The sequence below is a fragment of the Pogoniulus pusillus genome, chromosome 4, assembly GCF_015220805.1.
Source record: "Pogoniulus pusillus isolate bPogPus1 chromosome 4, bPogPus1.pri, whole genome shotgun sequence".
NCBI lineage: Eukaryota > Metazoa > Chordata > Aves > Piciformes > Lybiidae > Pogoniulus > Pogoniulus pusillus.
In genome coordinates this window covers 25065797-25089528 of record NC_087267.1, presented here as the reverse complement: position 1 = coordinate 25089528, position 23732 = coordinate 25065797, and the positions used below count along the sequence as shown (strand labels likewise).

General features: G+C 38.0%; 1 long non-coding RNA gene across 1 annotated transcript; it reads left to right on the top strand.

Moving 5' to 3' along the window:
- Window positions 1–1126: 1126 nt before the first annotated feature.
- On the top strand, window positions 1127–23433 carry LOC135174819 (uncharacterized). Its single transcript, XR_010302104.1, has 2 exons — window positions 1127–1357; window positions 22881–23433. It is a non-coding gene; the product is annotated as an uncharacterized LOC135174819 (long non-coding RNA).
- The last annotated feature ends 299 nt before the right edge of the window (window positions 23434–23732 follow it).

Sequence of the window (23732 nt, the reverse complement as noted above, 5' to 3'; positions counted from 1 at the left end):
GAGGAATTTACCCTTATATTGGCTTCTGTGTTATGACCTGAACCTGGGAATATTTGGAAGATCATTCTGTTTAGGGGACTTTTGGGAACTGAGTATCTGCATTTCCAGGATTAAGCTAAAAAAAGCTAAGCTTGAATTTGAAGCTTCTTATAGTTTAAATGAGGTGTTTTTTACAAACAGCTGGACATCTAAAAGTGTTTTTATATCTAGCCATAAACATATTATTCTACAAATCTTGCTGCAACCTAATGGGTTTTAACAAAATTTAACAGATGTGTTTACAGGATTGGAGTCTAAATTCTGTGATTCTATGATAAATTCATGGAGTATCACATTTTAACATTTTTCTGTGGACTGAAATTACTGAAATCATTACAATAACATAATCATTCATATTGCTTTTGATAAAAGACATGTCTGGGACTTATACTGATTGAAGTTATCTTATTTGAAAGTGGGACAAAGTAGTTTATTTGAAGTACTTTTCCTTATACTATGTACAAAGACTGAGCACCTTGTTATGACTGACTTTAACAAGTTCTGGCATTTATTTCCATTGAATATGTGCAATGACATATAAATGTTTAAATATAGCTGATTTTTTAAAACTGTATCTCTGACTATGTAGTCTTTCTCAGTGTAAATGCATACTTTTTTAAAAAAAAGAAGGTGCACCCTTGGAAAATGTAACTGATTTTACATTAATTTCTTCTCTTTCCTTGTTTCCAAGATCACAAATAGGAATAATGGTTTTCATCATTACAAGCAGCAAAACAAGTCTTGTATGCCAGTGCATTAATAGTTTTTACAAATATACATTTATTATGTAGATTTTACAGGCCTTTTTTCTCCATGGGAGTTGTTTCTCCACAGGAACACTTTCTGGCTACACCGCATTTGTCGCTAACACCACAAAACCATTTATTCCATAAAATACAAGAAGTAAATAAACACAATCAGTATATTAAAATGGTACTGTTAAAAAATTTAATCCCTGTTGGAAGTGCCTAACAAAAGCATTCATCTGGTTTCATCCTACAGCAAATGACTTTAATATTAGTTGCAGCTGCTCAGCTTTTCAGCATGTCTCTCTTGGCCTGATGTGTCCTTTAAGAGGCAATGGCACATGTTCAGTTGCTCTACCTTTGTGCTGCAGTTCTTTGCTCTGTAAAATGTTCTCAGTACACAAAAGCAGCTGCTGAAGTAAACCGCTTCAGACTGAGGGTGAGAGAACTGATGTCAGCACCACTAAGCAAACTCCAGTAGAGACTGAGAGAGCAAGACAGTGCAGAGACACCAAAGGAGCTTCTGTGAGAAACAAAAATATCAGCGTTATTGCCTGTCATCAGAACCTCAGGTGAGATTGAAAAGCCACTAGAGATTTTTTGGCTGTAGATTTATGGACCTTTGTTATGCTTGACCAAAAATGGATCACCTTAGATTATGTAATAGAGTATTTTGCAGAAATTATACCACCAGCTTTTTATTTTTCCTTTGTTTCATCAGTGATGATGATTTTTGAAATAGCAACAAAAACAAAAAAATTGGGGCTGGAGTTACCTGTACCTTTTGGAAGTTTCATCGTTCGTTACATGAACTAATTAAAACTTGCAATACACACAGATTTCAGAAATGTCTGTAGCTGGCTAAATTATCCATGCAATTCATTAGTGCCTCCTGTAAGTGGTAGTAGAAAGCCAAACAGACAAAATCTCATGCTTGCTTCTTAATTTATGGGATTATTTTAAAATCTATTTTATACTAATAATTTGTAGTGAGATATTTACCCTGGAAGAGCCCCAAAAGTTTAATGTGAAACATGCAGAGTTATTTCTGTTAGTGCTCAGGCTTTACTTCAGGAAGGGTTGGGTTTTTTTTTTTTAATTGCTCTAGCCATGCAGCAATCTGTAAAGGGAACCTACTCTGATACAGTTTGAAAAGTGCATTTTGTACTTGGCTCTCCCTTTGATCGAATTAATCTGGGCTTTTTTGTAGTTCTAAATGAGGCCTATGGGCTGACAATGTAGCTGTTTAAAGGGGATTTTAGCGGATAATAGCCAATGCAAATAGTGCCATGAGAATGGCAACTTGCTTTTGCACTTTCAATCACATAATAACAGCAAAGAAAGCTTTTAAAATGAATTGAAATTTTGTGGCATGCCATCTGGGATTATTTGGGGAAACAGTTCTGAATACTGTGGTTGTTTAAAAGAATAGTACGATGGGGCACTCTTAAGCTGACATGTTTCAGATGGCACCCTTATGCTAACTGCTGCAAAGTTGGCTAGCATTATTTTATTATTTTCTTTCTCCTGAATTATCTGCAAAAAAATTCTCTTTGCTGGTATTTGGGTCTGAAAAACTTTTCTATTGTTAAAGAATTCAATTCAAACCCCTTGCAGCTGCTGATCCCTTTATTGTTCCAAACGTTATGTATACCCGTCTCAGATGAATGTAGCCAAGCCTTTTAGTGCCTTAATAGGTGTCTGTATAAAGGTCATTTATTCTGCAGTACTTGTTTTAACAAAAGTTTATACACAAATAACAACTACAGCTAAAACATGCACATTAATCAATGCTCCTTGCAGTGTAAAATGCAGAGAGAATGCCTAACTGGAGAAAGTATGCCCAAACAGGAGAACTTTGTTTAACTGTTAAGTGAAACATATTTTATATTCCTTCATCAACAGCTGCATAAAAAATAATTTCAAAGCTGTTCTGAGCAGGGACTGATGATTCCAGACTTTTCAGGGCAAACAGTTTTGATGAGGTCACTGAAAGGTTTAATGCACAAGAATTGGTGGAAAAGTAGAAAAAAAACAGATTTCTGAGTTCCCCTTTTCAATTAGTTTTGGAACTGCGCTTTAGGCTAGCCAGCACCTTGACATTTCAGCTGACATAGCTGCCTTCTTTTCTTTCCCCTTTTGTCTTAGTTCCAACTGGCTGCCCTTATAAACACTCCTTTAGGAATTAGGGTGCATGTCAGATATCTTAGATGGGAAGAACTAAGTACACTTCTGTGGCATGCAAGAATTTTCTTTTTATAGGAATATTAAAATGCCATTTGTAAGCTTTAGGAATGTAGGTCATGTCCATGGAGAGTTTAAATTTGAGGTTATGACAGATGTTGGGTTGTGAATTAAAAATTTGGCTCCGAGTCTGTACATCTAACTTGGTTCTGTTGACTTTTCTGGAGTTAGTTCTGCTGACACACATGTAATGAGATCATATTTTGAATATCTAAGTACTCAATTGAGCTCAGCAGAATGTAAATCCATCAGTGATATGAGGGACGAGGCATGTCAGGAAACTAACGTGCAAGCTACGATGGGGACACAGAAGAAGTAAGGCCAAAGAAGCCCAACTACTTGATCTCAGATAGAAGAAAATGCAGAGAAAGTTGTGCTTTGTTGATTGCTGCTTTATATTTTTTTTTCTTTGCTGAGACTAATAGGTTGCGCTCTGATCGCTAAATGTTATGGTGTTTTAAAATATATAACAATGGAGCTATTACTGCTGCTAGGGGGATTGCTATTCAGTACTGCAGTTGGTGTCAAGCTGTATACATAGATCACAACTCTGGTCTGTACAAAAATCTTGAAAAAAACAGTTGTTACAGCAGAGGTCTGAGAAAAAACTGATGTGTATTCAGTGCTGATAATTTTGACTAACAGCTGTGTGCCCTAACAGATAGGTGAGGGTATTGTTCCATCAAGGACTGCAGTGAGAATGCCCTACTTCTCCAGTCTCAGATTCTTGGCTAGCAAAGCTCAATTGCTCTTAAATGCTACTTGTGAGATGGGGACAAGCTGCCCGTGGCTGCCTCATGCACCTCCAGTGCTGCCCTATGCAAATAGGTGGAAAGTGCAGTGTTTGGAGTGCTGATGTCCTATGTGCCTCACAGCTGATACTGTTAATCTTATGGGAAGCCACATACTGCTCTAGCTGTGGCTTCCAGGTGGTCTTCAAAACCAGCCACATGTAATAATCCTATTTGGCAGCAGCACAGACACAGCTTACTGTGGCTAGGTCCTCATCCAAGTGAAATGACTGCAGTGTTGCCAGAGAAGATAAAGTGCCAGTGCACTTGACTTATGAGATGACTGCCCAAAATCTCAAATCAGAAAACACAAATTCTTCTTGTTTTGGCATGTAAATCCCGTTGCTATAAACACTTAATAACAGTCTGGTGATTCTGTGGGAGGGATACAGAGTAGCCATGGTGTGGTGCTGCAGATTGCTCTATAAGAGTGGCAGGAGAGGATAGGGAATGCTATTATGAGAAGTGGAGGGAAAATATTTCCTCCATCCAGTATATCTAGCCTTACAGAAACTAAGAAAACTTAAGGGAGTACTTAAAAACAAAACAAAACACAACAGAACATACTACCAATCATAGAGGCATGTTTCGTCTATGAGAAACAGAATTTCTCAGCTTCTATTCAGCTCATTCCACCTTGGAAGGTGTGATGCAGTAGACAATATTTGTTACAGAAGCAAGATATCACTAACTGGCCATTTGCTAGTGTTTTGCAGCAGTGAAAAGTAATGTCTTCTGGCCAGTATACTTGCTGCTGTGTTCAGAAACTCTGGGCAAGCAGCACCTGGCACCAAATTCTTGAAGACATTGTGAATGAGGCTGTTTTGGCCCAGGACAGGAGATATGGCTATGGTTTTTAAAGGAGGAAAAGGCTGTTGTGTCAGTTTGTGCCATGTCACTTGATGTTGTTCTGTGCCAAACTGTACACATAGATACAGAAAATCAAACTACTAACGTCTCAAGATGTACTTAAGAGAGGAAGTCACAGAGTATTTAGGATTTTCCATAAAATTTTTACATAGTGCTGTGACTTAAATTAGAGTGTGTTCAGTTTAAAACTATAAGAGGGATTTTAATAGCATTAGTGTATATCATGCCAAGGGAAAGACAGTACAGAAGAAAAGAAACATGCAGCATCAAGAAACAAGAGTCTTCCCCTCATCCAATATTAGGGCTACAGGACAGGAGAGGTGCAGGGAACTTCTGTTGTCACAGAAGCTGCTGTAATCCTTATGGCTGCCACTAAGGAAGCAGTAGCTATGTCTGGGGAAAAAAAAATATGTCCATCAGTGAATCTTGACTTCCAAAACCTTACCCTCACTCTGGTCCTCCCTATTCTTTACCCTGGTTCATGATATGAAACCTTCAATTCTAATGGAAAGGACTCATCCATACTGATAGTATGTCTCATGCAGAAGATCAGAAGCTGCCCACACACTGTTGGAACTATTTTTATTGAAAAAAGAGGCTGTACTCTGCCTGTTTTTATATGAATTTAGTCCTTTTCAATTCATTAAGACTAATGTAATAGTGAAGCTGAAATCTGTTCACTGATGTCTGACTCTGGTGTTTTAGGTTGATATGATCATGCTATTTTCAAAATATTAATTTATTTTCAGATGCGTAATTGCTTGGTCAACATTGCCATCTGTATTAATTGATTTGGATAGCTTAGTTTAATATACTAGCGTTCACAAAATGTTTTTGTGCCTCATTTGATTTTTCTGAAAAAGGTGAAATTGGACACTATTAAGTCCAATTTCTTAAAATGAGGAATTGGCCAAATCTCTAAATGCATTTTACAATGTATCTTCAGACAAGCCTGTAGCTAGGTTAAATGGTTTATATCCTTTTACCCTGCCTTTCAGATTTCAAACCTGATCTCATAAATCTCACAGTATCACTTGTCAATGTTTTTTTTCCATGACTGCAAAGCATATATAAAGCAGGTGATTGCATCAAATTAGTTTTCAGTATTGCACAGTGCAGCAAAAAAATGATATGAATCTTTAACAAAATTGGTCAGTGATCAAAAGTTTAAATGAATTTAATAACACCACCAAGTGCTCAGCAGCACAAGTTTACTGATTGGTAGAAAGCAACTTTTTAATTTGGAGGAGGACATGCTTTGAAGAAAGTTGCATTCTTGTGTACCCACTTACCAGTCTTCGAGAACACCATATTCTTCTTGATGCAACAAAGCTAGTAATTATAATATATAAAAATAGCTAAATACCCAGAGTATATGTAATTATTTTGTCACTCACTAGTCATTTATTTTTGTTCAGCATCAGCTATGCCCTCAATGTAGTACTTGCAGAATTCCTATGCTAAAAAAATAGAAAAATCTCAAACCAAATAACCTGTGGCAGTAAAATGTGCTTAAAAACTGCTATGTAAAAGGCTGACACTGAATTGTAGTATATTGGAGGGAACAGGCAGGAACTGCAGAAGTGTTAAATATTTTTACTAGCTTAATCTCCAAATTATCTGATTACATTAATAGACAAAATATGATTGTATGTGTTTCACAAACATGTAATAGTAATGCATGATGCCTGCAATGATGAAGGCAAAAATCTGCTGACATGGTCAGGGCATTTGAGGACTGTTTTCTCTGTTAACAGTCCACAGGTATTCCTCCTGGAAAACGTTTGTGTGGGCTTGCCACCGATCAGTTTGGTGAAAGTGTAATCTGCTGTTAACCTTTTGTTGGTCTGTGTCAGAAAGTTAACCTCTCAAAAAGAGGCAGCTATGAAATGAATACAGGGAGACTGTTCCTGAGCCATACCCCATCCTCTTCTTGGTGTAAGAGCTATGTTGAATCCCAGTAAACCCATAAACAGTTAGATTCTGCAGCTGTGATGTAAAAGAGCATTCTTTAAAAAAAAAAAAAAAAATAAAAAGGTGTGTTTTTTTAATTTTTTTTTTTTTTAACACTTTAAATCTTGTATGGGGGTAAATAGGACCTCTGGGTACACAGAGATGGTAGGGTCTGTCTATGAAGCAGCACCACGGGGATTTTGACAAGCAAAGTAACTCTCTTGGAGATTCTTTTGACTTCTTGTAGTCCTTGCAGCACATCTGGAGGGCATGACAGGGTTGTAGAGTTCTTTTTACTTTGTGACAGTTTATGCTACACTGCTCCCTGATGTGACACAGCTAAAACCCGGTGCATACGTTTTGTTATTTTACTGAACAAGGTGAGAGTAGCAGGTTTAAAATTGCTATCTCCTGCAATTTGGCGCAGGAATGTCACATTTGCTTGTGACTTGGACCATGCTGGATCCATACTAACTAGAATGTATTTGCTGTAAAGAAAATAAAAATAGAAGTGGTTACATCATTTGCCTTTCACCGTTCTGTCATAACAAAGTAGAGTATTTTAATTGTCTGGTGTCATTCACAGACACTATACTCCAGAACTGTGCAACAGGCTGAAACACAACAAAGAAAATCTTATCTGAAGTCTTAATTACCTTGCATCAGTGAATCTTATCCATTTAGTACTTTGCATCTCAGAAACAAATGATTGGCACAGGTTACTTCCCCTGTGTAAATCATTACATAGCTGGGGTGAATAACTCTGTAGGATTATCAGACTTCAGTCTTACAATGAATATAGTTAATTTTGACTACTTGTGGTTTGCCAGTGTAACTTGCTTTCTGCAGATTCAAACATCTAGGGTGATCCTATCCCGTTTTCTTTGTATGCAGTAGTATATAATGCTCATCTAAGAGTTAGTACCCTGCTGAGGAAATGTGACAATATCCTTTGCTAAAGAGACAATTCCTCTGAGGAAAGGAAAGCAAACAGGTTGCAGGGAGAGCACTGGAGCCCATACATGACACAAACTAGGAACTGGAGGGTTTTATGAATGCTCATTTACCTTGAAAGAAGAATTGTTTTTTAATGTGCTGGAGGCTGAATTAATTATTGAACTGTTGAAAAGGAGGCTACCAATCACCAGACAAGTGAAGACAAGACTATTCTTTGACCTTGAATGACTACAGGATTTGCTGCCAGTTCAATTTAGCGTTCAATTTGTTGCTGATGTTGCTTCTTTTCAGAAATATTGGGAGTCATGCATCAGAAAACACAGGGCACATACTGAAACATTACTTTTTAGGTCAGTAAGAGTTTAGATGTCTGTTACTAGTGTAACGCTTTGCTAAATACACTGTGGAGCAAGGTCATGAGAGCTGGCTTTGTCACTGAGTACTGAACTTGGAAAACCTCAGTTCTCAAATCACACATCTTTGCTCTGGAGGGTAGTAGGTCTTTATCTTCTGTGATGACATATGACATCCAGTAGGGGAGTGGAGGAGCTTGCTATGCTCAAAAGCAATCAGATACAATTGCCTGCTTGTTTGCTTTCTGTAGAGCTTACCTCCTCTTTGTTTTGTTTTGTTTTTGTGGCTCTTCATAAACTCATGTGGAAGCACAGAACAGTTCTACAATAGCAGGGATGCTACAGTGCGGCCTCAGTCTTTTTATTCTAATCATCAAACTCATCTCACTTTTTCACAGCAAGGGAGCAATGAAAAAGGTATCACATATCTAGTATGTTCTTAAACAGTTTTCTTTTAAGTTGTTGTTGTCTTGAAGATTGGTATTTAATTTCCAGGTTACACTTACAGCAATTTAAATGGAAAACCTTTTAGTGACTAAATGACAATATGTCTTTCCAGTGCTTTGTAGGATGTATTGCTGCCATCAGGAATGCTGAAACAGTCTCTAGGCATGCAATACTCAGTATGTGCTGGTGTGCATTGATTTATTGCAACTGTTGTCAGACAGCTGCAAACAGGTCTCAGCAGATAAGGATCTCTTAATTCCAGAAATACTGAGCATCAAGACTTCATTTTTTTTGGTCTTGCATTTAATTCTTCATGTCTGGATAACTGACATGTGGAAATGTAGGTGCATTATTTTAGGTTGAGAACTTGAGTCTTCTGAAAATGTAGAATTGTAGATGCTGATGTAGTTTGGCATAGTCGTTGCCAACAGGTGTCAGTGTTGTGGACACTTTTTATCATTCAGGATCTGCTTCTGTTCTGCTTCACTGGACAACTTTGTTTCATGTGAGTAAATAACACACCACACACAGAGATGCGCATACAGCTTTAACACATCCTGAGTAACTGCCAGGAAGACAATTACTTTTTCCCTGGTCATGGTAATGAAGGCTATTAGGAGCATATTTCATACTGCATATTCCTAAATTAAACAATGATTAAATATTAGATAATGATGATGCCAGGGAACAGAAAGGAAGTCACTGTAAGTCTAGCAAATGGAAAGGAAACTTGCAGTACTGGCAGGTACCCTCTTTTCAAAGAAGGGCGAGACTTTTCTATAGTTTATTGGCTTGATTCTTCAAAGAAAAATGGCTAAGTATGTTACTTTTTAGACATTTATAGGAAAAAACCTTCATCCCTATTTTCTGTACATCAATAAGTAAACATTATTTTAATTTTATTGTGACAAGTAGCTATTGATGTTGACTTCTAAATCAATGATACACATAATGGGACTAAGATTTGCTGGATCACTTTCAAACATCAAATATTTTAAGTGTGGGCTTTAAACTTGAGATCTACATTCATAGTTAAACCCATAAATAAGAGATTCACAAAGGATCTTCATACCTTCCTCACAAATATTTGCCTTATTGAAAGTCCATATGTGTCATAGAAGATATGCTTTCTTGTAAAAATCTGGTTTTCTATCTGTATTTCTAACAGCTAAGAGCAGATGAATTAGCTTCTTAGCTGAGCAGAACAGTTCAGTGTCTGTATCTGTCCAGAGACCTTTAAAAAAAGTCACAGGCTAGATGTCTGTATGTCTAAATCCTAAGTCAGCCCCACTCAACAGGGGTTATCTGAGCATCTTCTCCCCATTTTAAGTTCCATCTGCTGTGACCTAGCAGGTAACCTTCTGTCTGGATGAGTCAGTTTTACCACTCCTTGAGGGTACCATTCTATATCTAAGAAGGTGTCTATTTCAAAAAGCCTTTATGTTTAGATAATTTCACAGATTATCATCTCTGAAATTATGTGTTTATCACCATTTTCCTTGTTTATGCCAGTTGTGTGATGCAGAAGTGTACTGACAGTCTAAGTTGTTCAAGAAGTAGAAAGTCAACTCTAAAAGTCTTGTCTTAAAACCATGAATGAAAAGATAATGGGTTGTATTTGCCAATTTATTGAGGATTTTCTTTATAATTTTGGAAAGCATGCTTAAAACAACAGAATAAAGTGGAAAAGTTGCCTATTTCCTTTCAGGAGGGGGTAGCCACACAACAGTAAGATGTTAGTCTTCTACTTAGGACAGTTTAACTGAAGAAATCAATTTTACTAAGTAATCGCTACTGTCTGTCAATTACCTGTTGCGATGTGTTGACTCGATGGTTATGAGGGAGTAAAAAACAACTGATAATTATTTGTAGTGAAATATGTCAATGCACTGCATAGTGCTCTTTTGCATTAGCACCTAGAAAGGAGACGTAGCCTGTCACGCATATGCATAAAGAAAACAAATAAATGCTTTTTGATTCAAGGCTACAGAACATTGTGGAGAAGCTGGATTTGACAGTAGAAGTTAGTAGTGAAGGATTTTTATTGCATTGTTTAGTGTATATATTTGTGAAGAAATATGTGAAGTAACCAGATTTCCATTACTGCTGCTGCTGCAGAGTATATTTGCATTGTATGCATTAAAGAAGCAATTCAACAGAAGTGAATTTAGGAGGATGTAACACTCACTGTTGCTAAGATGAGTAAAAGTTAGTCATACAGTTGGCTCTGTGACACACCTGCAAGTGTCCTACTGAGCATACAGGCTGGCAGCTATTGCTGTATTACTTCAGTGATAGAAATAAGCTCAGAGTTGAACTGAAGCCCAGTATCAGAGTTGCTCTGGCTTGGGTAAAAATCATAAAAATTATGTGGTGACCAATAACCGAGAACACCCTTTAGGTACTTGCTCCTCCCTTTTCCCCTGGTATGGGGAGAAAATAGACAGTGAAAAGCGTATTCACTGTTTTTCACTGCCGCCTCAGCCCTTTCTCTTTGCTGCTTAAAAAAGTAGTGGGTTTGATAAGCAAAAGCATGGTCCTCATCAGTACAGACACTGACAGAAAATGAGTGAAGGTCATATGCCAGTTGTGGCAAGATGTTCTGTCTGCAGTTATCTGAATCCTTTCTGTACTATCTAATGCCGCCTCTATTCTTCTGAAGAATAGTAATTCCGTAGGACATGTTGAAGCAAATTGCAAAGGAGTGTAGGTTCAACTTTAATTATAAAAAAGATGGTAACAGTGCTTGCAATGTGTCATGTTTTTTATCTGATGTCTGAAAGGAAATCAAATGCCATATATAACTTCAGTCTTATTCATGTCAGTAGAGTTACATATAAAAAATTGCAAATGTTCAGCAACAGTGAAATACACCAAATACACTTTATTAAATTAGTATAAAAGGTGATTGACATAGTATAAATTACTATCATAGGTGAGTAGTTTTAGTAATGAAAGATAATAAGATGTAATTATTATGATTTACCAGCAAGGGTTTTGTTTACTTTAGACTTCCCAATACTATCGAAATGCTTGCACAGACTATCAGGAAATATGTGTTTCATGTCTATAGTGCCATAGCTGAGGGTAAATGCAGAAATAGCTTTGGTATCATAAGCATTTTACATAGGACTGTTTTTTAGTTCACTCTGCTTGGAAACAAAGTCTGATATTATTACCAGCATAAAGTCAGGGAATGAATTTCCCCTCTTAAAGCTGGGTTTCCCACACAAAATTGCCCTTCTAGTGTGGTACTCATCATAGCCTTCCTCAGTTCTTAGAGTGATAACTGAGCCTTCCAGGGGTATGTTCCCATGAGGTTTTGAAGTGCATTCTCCAAATGGAAATGACACTTCAAGCTGGTTTAGCCTGGTTTCCAAAGGAAACCAGACGTGTACCTGCTTACCTTGCAGTACTCTGCAAATAATGTTGACATTTCATTTTTAGTTACAATTGAGAAGGTTGTAAAGGTCTTCAGATAAAATTAAGTTTACATCTTACAAAAATTTACCAGCTGGGCAGGAGACAGATAGTTAATCTGACACTGAAAGAGCAGTGGCAGTTACCTGCTTTGCTTAGCTTGTTAGCTGTCTTGTCAGTGTTGACATGCAGACTGATTGATATGAACAATGTATTAATAGTTAGGAACCACTGGAAGTGGGTGAGTTCTCCAGACAGCAGAAGACACCAAAGAGAGATGAGGTTTATTGTCAAACAGGAGAAAGAAAGAGAAGAGCTCCTGGCACTGCATTGGAACTGATACGGGAACGCCTAGGTAAAATCAGATTTGGGTTTGTTACTTCAGAACAGTAAAGGGACTCTGAAAACATGGCAGGAAATAGTGGTTAGTGAATTTCATTGCTCTCAAGATGGTTTATTCTTACCTGGACAGTTCTATTCAGTCTGCCTGGCCGCCTTCTTCTATCCTCTGTATCTGGCTCCTTCAGATTATCCACCTAAAGAGTACTCTGAAGACTCGTAAATGCTTTAACACAGTTTAAGGCTATTCTGAAACAATGGGGCAGCTACCTTTTTCCTTACTGCGTTTTTACCATAATTAGCACAAGATGAGGGGAAAAGTACTTTTGTTACTGAGAATAGGGGAACTTTCTTGTGTTTTTCATTTTTTAGACTTTTCTTAATAGCTAAAGCAGTGTAAAAGTTTTCTAATAAAGAGGAAAGAGAAATGTAATGTTGTTTCCCCTGCAGTATCTTTCAAATATATTATGCTTGTAATTTAAATAAGTAAGGAGCATTAATTTTTCTAGCAAGCTTTTATTTACTTTTTATTGCTTACCCTTAAATGTAATATGAGGAATTGAGCTCATTATTTGTCATAGTTTTTATCTGTTTCATTTTCATGTGCTTCTTCAGTTACTTTGTACAAAACATTATTATTTCAACAGTTTTTATTAACACAAAATTGTTTCATATTTTTCTAATGGTAAATTCAAGATGAAATTAAAACATTAAGTTGTACAAATGAAAAAGGAAGGGGAAATTACCCTGTAAACCAAAATGAAATATTAACAAAACCTTTAAAAGTAATGAATGTCTGCTGTAGAAAATTTTAGAATACAATCACTTTTGAGACAAATTATTTATAATTTTGCATTCTTAGAGCTGTTTGTTTATGCTAACCAGAAGAAATGTACTGCAACACATTTTTTACTTGTCAAATTAAGATTTTTTTTAACCTTTTATTTTCTTTCTTAAATATATATATTTAAAAAGCAGAGGAACTTTTTCTAAAAGCTTGAAAAAAATTTACCTTAACAACATTTAACGTTATCTTTTAAAGGCTGACTGAACTGCATCATTACTTACATGTATCAATTATTCATAACACTACCTCATATGCAAGTAAGCCAGCAGTTTGTAAAAATGTGCAGAGGAAAATGTGTGATTGATGACTTTCTAAGGTGAAGGCATAACAATTGTATAGGCAAAGGCTACAGGACAGTGTTTCCTTAGCCTGTCCCTAGAGGTTGCCACCACTGTAGTAAGCAAGAAGATGGCTCCAGGCACTGCTTTGGAAATGGAAATATGCCACCCCATTCAAGAAGGTGGCTGGGCCTTACTCTTATTAATAGACTAGTTTTGTACCAGCAGAAATTCCTCTGAAGTGCAAAACAGAGCTAGTCCCTCACTTTAATCCACAACTGGCTCAGATTGCTGTTTGGTCACCACGCGGCCAAGATACTGGCTAGGCCACTCTAGAGATTTGTTCTGACCTTTCAAGGGCTTGAAACTCATGTAAGGGAGAGATGGCTGCATTATTTTTGCATAATCTATTTCATGTCTCTCTATGTCTTCAATCAACATAGAACACAGGATTTAACAATTTATTTTTAAAATATATAGTTGGTAAAAATCAAGTAAACTATATAAACAGCTTTGTTTTAGGCCACAAAGTCATCTACACGAGACTTGTGAAAGCCATAGATAAAAGTGCTACAAAAAGCTTACTTGGATCCATTGTATGACCATCTGCTGCATTAAACCAGACAAGTTGTGTGAAAAATGAACTGTAAAATTACAGTAACTAACAGCAGGTTGTCCACAGAAGGTGACCACAGGCAGATAGCTGGGAGACCCTCAGGTAGTTTGTTTCTCCTCCTTAGTAGGAGGAGACCCCAGTCTCACAGGAAGCCTTCTGGAAGGGAAGTAATCTTCTGAAATTCTTATTTTAGAAAACATTTTCATTTCTCTCCCAAATTAGCAATTAATTTAAATTTAGGAGAGGACACAAGATGATGCTTCTCAAAAAGACTAATGATCTCTTGTCCATTGTGAAGTACATTCCTAGCCCCTGACTTTGGCCAAGTTTCAGATTTGAGCAGAAATCTGCGAGATATTGATTCTTAAAGCAGGGATCACTTTGCTGGCAATAGCCCATATCTAAGTAAAGTAGTGTCTTCTGAGGCCAGATCTCTGTAAGTGGTAGCCAGGACCTCTGGGTTCTCACAGATACCTCCCTCAATGTGCTACCATCCAGGACTAAGCTGGTTCTGTTGCCTCTGGGATCAATGCAATACACTGCTGATTCCTGCTCTGACATGTCCATGTACTGACCTTGAATCCTCTCAAGCAGAAAGCCTGATCTCATCCATTCAGCTTGTTTGAAAAGCTCCAAGGTACTACCAAGTGACAGTGTTGTTTCTGTTAATGTAGACTAATTGGCTTATTCTTTTAAAAAAATGTATTACACAAATGTAAAAATAGGTAATCAGCTGTAATCAGCTACCTTTACCAGGTAAAAATTAAATGAAGCATCAGGGTGAGAAAAGTATTTTAAAGCAATACTAACTTGCTATGGAGAAATCAAAGGGACAAAGCAAGAAATTAACTTAAAATGTCAAGAGCTATTTTAAACATTTTAGCTATTTAAAGTATTTAAAAAAAAAATCTTTCAGGGTAACAGCTTAGTTAACTCACAATCCCTGAGTGTGAGAGCCAGAAAGCAGTTGCATAGGGTAATAGCTCTAATAACAGCAGTGGGCACATCCACTGTAGACTCTACCTCACTTTGTCACCCCAAAGCTAACAGCAGCAGCCTTTTCTTGCTTTGAGTATTATTAATAGTGAGGCCACTAAAAAAATGCCGTATCAGTCCTCCAAAGGTGATATTGCACATGAAGCTCTCAAAACAAGAAGAGCCCACCTACTAACTGAAAGGATGCAAAGGCCATAGTATGTGGGTTGTTGTTGTGGTTTTTGACTCACTGGAGAACTGGACACTGGACACTCACTTTGTATAACTGGATAGCTATACGAAGAAGAGTGATGTGAAGCACAAGGCCTAGGTGCAAGGAAATGAACTATATTCTGAATGGTCTCTAATAGAATCGTATCTGTGCAATACAAGCAGCAGAGTTAATGCAATTCAAAATACTACCGCTCATTTCCCGTTAAGTTACTCCCCTTCATATTTCCAGTGTCAAGTAAAATGGTTTATTTAAGCTTAAATGCAGTCTTTATAGATTCATCTGTCACCTGAATAGGTTACAGCCTTAAGAGGCTTTCAAACAGATGAGACATTGTAATGGAGGCGTAATTAATTGATTTTGGTATTTAGGAGTCTCACCCCCCCAGCCACTGATCTTAATAATAATCAGGTTCTCTTTCAATGGCCATGGAAACATACAAAGGCATAACATAGGATCTGGACCATATAAGAAATAACTAGCAAAAATATAAATATTAATTGAACTGGAAGAGAAGGTTCTTGCGGTTAATTATACCACTTGTCCCCGAGATGGACGCAAGGAGCTCCTTTCTGCTTATGGCAGAAGGCAATTGGTGAAGCTTTAAGTATTTACTCACAAAATATTATCTCCCAACTTGCAGGACTAGCTACAGCTTCAGTACCCAAACACTTGCAGAGAATCCTGTCAGAGTCTTGTCAGCTGCTGAGGCTTCTGATTCTTTCCAGTCTTCACAGGCTGCTGGGGAAAGGAGGCAGAGATCTCTGACTTTATCCTGATTTCTCTGGACGATCTGTGTACCTCCAGGACTTTCCATCTTGGCAGGAGACTTTCACGTATAGGTAGGATGTCTTGCAATGTGCAGTCTTAGCTAGCTACGCAGGCCAATTGCGTGGAGGCATTTGGAGCTAAACTCGAAGCAGGCAGTTTCCAGGCAATTCAGGCCCAAGTATCAGGTTTTGTTACTTTGTGACAGAGCTAGCTTATAGCTTAGCATAGTATAATGGTGCAGAATGCAATGGCAGAATCACTGCCAGAAGCAGAGAGCGATGGCAGCAGGCAACAGCAGGCAAGCACGAATACAACAGCAGAGCACATTGTTACCTGCTCATCTCTTTTCATCAGTGTAGCCCGAGACTAATGGGCCTTTGGACACAGAATAGCCAATCAGAATGGCAGGTATCTAAGCTTGACCATATTAGGTGAAATCATAGGCTTGTTTTTACCCAAATTTGGGAAAAGCATAGGCCTTGCACAAGGCAGTCACAAGCCAAGTATATGTACCTTGTTTACCACAGGAGGTAAACAGGAACAAAACAAGTCTGGGCAGATCAGGGTCCTTAGACTCAGTGCTCCAGGTGCTTTGTCCTCTTTCCTGTGGTTGATTCTCCCCAAAACAGAGAGAGGGAGAGCAGAAAAACTTGTCTGGGCAAGCCAGGACATGTATAAGCCTACTTTGGCCCATTCAGGCCTACCACAACAGACCTATTTTCAAGATTAAGTTCTTGATGAAAGAAGGTAGCAGTAATACTGTTTTTAAAAACTTTATAGTTGAGATGCTCTCTTTCATATGTTTTCTTGACAAGTCTTTTAATCTTGACTATTTAGAGTGTATAATCTTCCATAAGCAATACAGTAACTTTTTTATGGCCACAGATTGTGACACACCAGACTTGACATGTGGTTTATTAATGCCAATAATCTGAAGAAACATGTGTTTTGAAACAGTGTGCTGCTAATTAAAAAGGCCTAATACATAAAATGCATTCATCAGGGAATTAAATGTGGTCTTTGCTTATGAAGAAATAATTTTTAAAAAATAATTAAATGTTTTTCAAAAGGAGGAAAGCCTAAATGCAAAACATAATTTGCCACATGAGAAGTGCTAAAGCTGTCTTAACAGCTTTTCTTGAGACTTGCATTTCTTATCCTGATGGAACCAGAAGATGGAATTCTCCCTTTGATTTTGTTGGGAATGTATTTTAGCTTAAAGAATAAGGTCTGAAGGGAAATAAGTCATGTAGCATGGAAAAGATGAAATATAAAACGGGTAAAAAGGTAAGGCATAATGCATTGCCCATATCCAGTGGAGACTGCACAAGAAATAGCCATAAATGCCAGCAAGAGGAATTTGAATTTAACACTGAGAAATTTTTTTTAGCAGTCAGAATACATACACTCCAAGAAAGTTTGCCGCAGGCAGTTGTGGTGTTAGGGATTTGTATGTATTGCTTAGATGGGAGGTTTAAAGAAGTCTGACAAGACTTTTAAAGATGAGGTTAAACAACTGTGAGAAACTCTTTAGATACAATTGATTCTGCTGAAAGAACTAGATTGGTTAGTTGACCTATTCGGGTCTCAAATTTGCTGTTGAAAACAGTTCCAGACAGACCTGTAGTGTCTATTGCTGTCCCCTTTCAGAGTAAGTCTTAGCAAGAGGTTCCTTCTCTCCAGGTTTAGGGCTGGTCCTGGAAACCCCTGTCTCCCTAAGTGGAAAACACAATGGGGGCATTTTTCTACTGTCTTTGACCCAGCAGAGCAAAGCAAAGCATAATCCAGAATAGGAAGCATTTCAAAGGTCTCTACCAGAGTTAAAAGTAAATGTGTTTAATTTATAATGTATTTTTTCTTTGGGTTTAAAATTTTACTTTCAGGAAAGGACATGATTGCTGTCACCTGCCTTTCATTCTGCCCAGTGAACATGCACAAGTTTTGTTCATTAAGAATTAGATTCATCCATAAAATAGAGAACTTTTCAGCACCATAACTTTGCTTCACTTTTTTATTGCTATCATTATTGTAGAAAATAATTTGAGATCTTGGGGCCTTTTAGTTTGAGAGCTGAATGTATGGATTTTTTCTGAGCTTCTGAGTACTGTAGGTGAAGAATGTAAAGTTATTTGGAATAAAACTCCTGTCCCTGGTCCTTCTGAAGATATTTTGGGGGTAAGGGAAGACAAAAGTTACTGTAGTTTGAACATTCATTGACTGAAGTGACTTTTTCTTCTACAGGCTTAGATTTGTTGTTTGTGCATTTACTCTTCCTCTGCAGATGGTGTCTGTGTATGGAGCAGCAGAAATTATATAAAATTGTGTTAACACCATTTTAATCTTTTTCTTTGATGTTGCAAGCTTTCATTTAGGAAGGTTCTTGCCACTGGTGTATGAATTAGTTAAATCACAGTTCTGGAAATTTTCTGGAGAATAATATAACAGGAAGATAGAATTTCTGGTTTCTATTTTTTTAATCCTTGGTTTCCTTGGAGAAGCTGAGTGTTCATTCCTCAGTCACTTGGTGGCCCATTTCTTATTTTTCTTTCTTCATGATGTTATCCTAGATATTATCTCTGCTCTTACACACACAGGTTATTCTGAAGCATGGAAAAGGACAAATGAGGAAAAAAAACCCCATGCATTTTACATTGCTACATAAATTAGGGCTTTTTCCTTATCATAATAATAATATTAGGTCTGTTTCCTTTCTTGAGTTCTGTCTACATTTCTGATTGGCTTTGGTGCAGACCTAAGATCTGACTCGCATCAAGAAGGAAAGGTTCTGCAGATTTTAACTTCAAATACTAAACTTTGAAATGAAGTGACCTTAAAAAATACACATTTCCTTGCTTTAAAAAAAAAATCCAAATAATCCTTTTCTAAACACAAGGTACACCACAGAGTCTTGAAGAAAATGACATCTGACAGCTTCAAAAAAAATTGCGTAGGAGGGAAAAATATATCATTTTAATTGTCAAATCACTTCAGGGTTTAGCTCTGTCTGCAGCAAGCAGATAATGAGTGCAAGTGAAAATATGTCATTGCTCATGTATGTTCAAATTATTTTTATTCTTTATTTTACCTAAAATGTAGCATTTTATCTCAACAAATATTTCACATTTAATCCATAAATCTATGTCAAAAGTGAAAAAAAAAAGATAAATTTGTGTTGCTTTGGTATTATTCTGTGCAGTATTTTGTTAAGGCAGTAATGTTCACAAAGTGTTAGCTTTGAAATGCAAAATGCTGGAGAATATTTGGTCAGTCTCTTTCAAATTTGCAACTAAATATTCATGTCATATTCTGGATTTTAAGAGCAATATTCACAGTGGCAGGAGTCAGCTCCAATAGTATGTGACCCACATAAGCAATGAAATCAAATTGAAACTTTTCAAATTGCAGATGTTAGTATGAAACTGCTTGCTTGTGAACAACCTTCAGAGCAAAACTCATTCATCCAATTATCCACTGGGTGACTCTGGACAACAAATATAATTGAGCAAACTGTAAGCTACTCTTGAACAGAAAGATGCTTTATCTGTCCACTTGCAATGCATTTGCTCAGCTGTAATAGCAGTGGTATCTGCAGAGGTTCCCTACAGCAAATTATATCACTGCTAATATGATGGCCACATGTCTGCTAAGTTTGTTCATATAAAACTTCGAAACTTCTACTAACTTCTCCTCATGTGTTCAAAATGAGGGTTAGGGTGTCACAACTGTGATGGTGAGCTGCAAACATATTTGCAATGTCCATTGAATAGAAGAGAAGGGTTCAGTTTGGAAGGGCCCTCAAAGATTATCTAGTTCCACCCCCCTGCCATAGGCAGGGACAACTCCCACTAGAACAGGGTGCTCAAGGTTCCATCCAGCCTGGCCTTCAACACTTCCAGGGAGGGAGTATCCACAACCTCCCTGGGCAACCTATTCCAGTGTCTCACCACCCTTACCGTAAAGGACTTCTTCCTAACATCTACTTTAAATCTCCTCTCTTCCAGTTTAAACCCATTACTCCTCAACCTGTCATTACAAGACCTTGTAAATAGTCCTTCCTCAGCCTTCCTGTAGGCCCCCTTCAGATACTGGAAGGCCACTACAAGGTTTCCTCAAAGCCTTCTCTTCTCCAGGCTGAAGAGTCCCAACTCTTGTAGCCTATCTTCATAGCAGAGGTGCTCCAGGTCTCTGATCATTTTCATGGCCCTCCTCTGGACTCACTCCAACAGTTCAGTGTTCTTCTTGTGTTGGAGGCTGCAGAACTACACACAGTACTCCAGGTGGGGTCTGACAAGAGCAGAGTAAAGGGGCAGAATCTGCTTCCTTGCCCTCCTGGTCACACTTCTCTTGATGCAGCCCAGCACACAGTTGCTGTCTGGGCTGCATGTGCACACTGCTGGCTCATGTTGAGCTTTTCATCAGTGAAGACCCCCAGGTCTTTTCCTCAGGGCTGCTCTCAGCCATTCACCACCCAGCCTGTATTTGTGCTTGGGATTGCACTGACCCAAGTGCAGGACCTTATATTTGGCCTTGTTGAATGTCATGAGGTTGGCCTGGGCCCACCTCTTCAGCCTGTCCAGGTCCCTCTGGATGGCATCCCTGCCCTCTAGCAAGTCAACTGTGCCACACAGCTTGGTGTGATCTGCAAACTTGCTGAAGGTGCACTTGATCCCTCTGCCCATATTGCTGACAAAGAAGTTAAACAGCACTGGTCCCAGCAGTGACCCCTGATGGACCCCACCTGTCACTGGTCTTCAGTGGACATTATGCCATTGATCACCACTCTCTGCATGTCATTATCCAGCTGCTTGTCTTTTTGTGTCTGTGAATATGAATGCAGTTTTGTGTTCCATGACAGATCCTCAGGCTTCTACCTCATTGTTGTAGAGCTTACAATGATTATGCTCTTTGCAATATTTCCTTCTGTTTTGTTTTTGTTACATATTTAGCATAGACATATTGGAAGTTCTTGTCCTTTTCACAAGTGATGTATGGGACACGACTCCAGTCTTTAAGGCTGCTAGGCCCAGATGCCATACTTAAGTCTATACGGACCCGACTGCAGGACATTTAATTTATGATTCCTGTCTGTTGTTCTTGGTCTGCTAGCTGGAGTAAATTTCCTTGAACTCCAAATGACATAGGTTGGTGTAGGCTCTAACAAATTTCTCCTGGTTTCCATCACATTACATCACAAATGTACTTCATGCTTTTGTATTTCACTCTAGTGGTTCTGATTCTGATTGATAAATGTTTAGATCATATCACCATTTCATTTTCTTATAATTTCAAGATAACATATGGCAACTTGTTTCCTGATTGCTTTTCTTTGTTACCTTGTCTAGCATCGTGATTTCTCATCATTCCTGCCCTTTAATTGTCCAATTGTTTTCATTATGCCACCATCTGAATGAAAGTTGTATTCCCTTGAGAAGACAAGAAAGATACTCATATTTGCAGCAGATTACTACTTCTCAAAATTGGAAGTCTGCATGCAACACATTGTTCTGAGTGTCCATGCTCAGGTACTGGAGGTGGCTTCCATGAGCAGGGGCTGGGGCTGAGCTGTACCAGGCACAGTTGATTTTAGCAGGCTCCAACCAACCCATCACAGAGCATGATGGTTGTACCTCCAGGAAAACAAAGTTAAGAAAGGGCAAAAAGGTGCATGGCAGTGAGAAGTGAGAGAAACAGACATGTGAGCACCAAATTCAGTCAAGAAGGAGGGAAGGAAGTGCTCCAGGTTGGTGCCAGAACCAGGATTCCTCCACAGCCCATTGATGATGATGGTGGAGCTGGTGAATATCTTCCAGAGGACTGCATCTTGTGAAGAGCCCAGACTGGAGCAGATGACCCTTAAAGGCTGCAGCCTTTGGGGAAGGTCACATGCTGGAGCTCAGGAAAAGTGCAAGAAGGAAGGATCAGCAGAGAGGAGCTGTTCTGGACTGATCAGAACTCCCATTCCCAACCCCCACTGTGCCACTTGAAGGCTGGGATGGGTGGAGGAATTGAGAATGAGAGAATGAAGTTGGACTTATGAAAAAGGTGTGAGTAGATGAAACTGTTTTTAAAAAAATGTATTTGTTTCTTACTATTCAAATCCATTTTAATTGGCAATAAACTTTTCCTCAGGTCAAGAGCGCTGTGTATGTGGTGGTAATTGGTAAATGATCTCCCTGTCCTTAACTTGACCTATGAGCTTCTGCCCTCAACCACCCCACCTTATTATTTCCTCCCTGTCCTGCTGAGGAAGGGGAGTGGTGAGAGCACTGTAGCTGGCAACCACCAAGAGCCAACCTGCCACGCATGTAACCTCATGAAGTCAAAAGGGTTTTCAATTACTAATTTTTTTTCTTGAAGTAACACTGAAAGTAAATATATGACTGCTGTGTATGAAATGGAAAAAAAACAAACTATCTGTGTACACCTAAAACCTACTGTGGTTTGGATGCATTTTCCATGTTTCCCAGCAGGTGGATACTTTTCACCATATTATCTCTTTTGAGTTATCTGTCTACTTTGAGTTTATAATGCTACTTATGCAGGAATCGAAAGTGACCAGAAAACAAACTACAAAACTAAACATGTATATCTCTCTGCACTTGATCCTCTCCAGTGACCATTTGAAGATTAGCTGTCAAAGAAAAAATTACACAGCAAACAAGAAAATGCCTTTCTGCTGTAAAATCTATACAACTTTCCCCACTGGATGTTACAATACAGGGTTTGGTATATTCTGCTGCTAAGAAAATTTCCACGTTGAAAATCCTGATGTGAAATCAGTGAAAGCATGAACTATGAAGGAAGATTTACATTCCTGGTGCACAGAAGAAAGTGGAAACAAGAGACCAGGTCCTTTAACCCTGAATACTGAGTCTAGGCTATTTTAAGAACTACTGTAGGGTTGATTCCTGAGGTAGGTGGTCCATTTTTTAATCTGTATGCATTTTATTTTTTTAGTGTTTGTAATTCTTGATTTCTATTTCTGTTTCTCTTTTTTTTTAGATATCTTTTACAATAAAGAATTTGAAAATGGGAGAGCAAGGAGGTGCAGGACTTCACAGTGAAGGACACATTTGGGAGAGGAGGAAGAGAAATCCTTGAACCTTCTGGAGACATAAACATATATAAGATGAATATGTACTCACACAGCAGCCTCATATGAGATGTGGCATCTATGTAACAAATAATAACTTACTGTCTTTATATATTGCAAAGTGTGATGAACTGGCCAAATCACCCCTCTGAAATGTTACAGATTTTAAAGGCTTTTTATGCTACAGGGATGCCACTGTTAGAAATATATAATTTTGGACAGTCTTCCAAAAGACATAGTTTTACAGACCTGTTGTTTCACTGATAGAAACAGTACAATTCCACAAATAAATAATGCAACTATTTGCCTTGAAACATCTATTTAACAACTTCAATGTCCTTTTAGACTTTGGGATATGGAATCTTTCATTAAAAATAAAAAATCCCTACCTGCCTAATATCTAATGTCTATACTTTTATGCCAAGACCCTTTTATGCTGATAGCATTAAAAATTATCGTGGATTCTCAGTGTGACTTGTTAATTAAAGGGCTGGAGGATATTTGACAACCCCCTCCCAAAAAAATTGTTGATATTCACAAATATGAATTTTACTATAGATCATATTGTTTAGAAGTGCACCGAGACAAAACTTAACTGCTTGAAATCCAAAGTATTACTGAATCTTTCTTTCCCTCTGGATTTTAAAACATGCTAAGGTTTGATAGAAAACTCACCAGCTGAGAAGGTAGAATCAGGGTCTTTAATTTAAAAGTTTACAAATTGTGTATTCTGTTTTTTTTTATCCCTAAGCCTGACAACT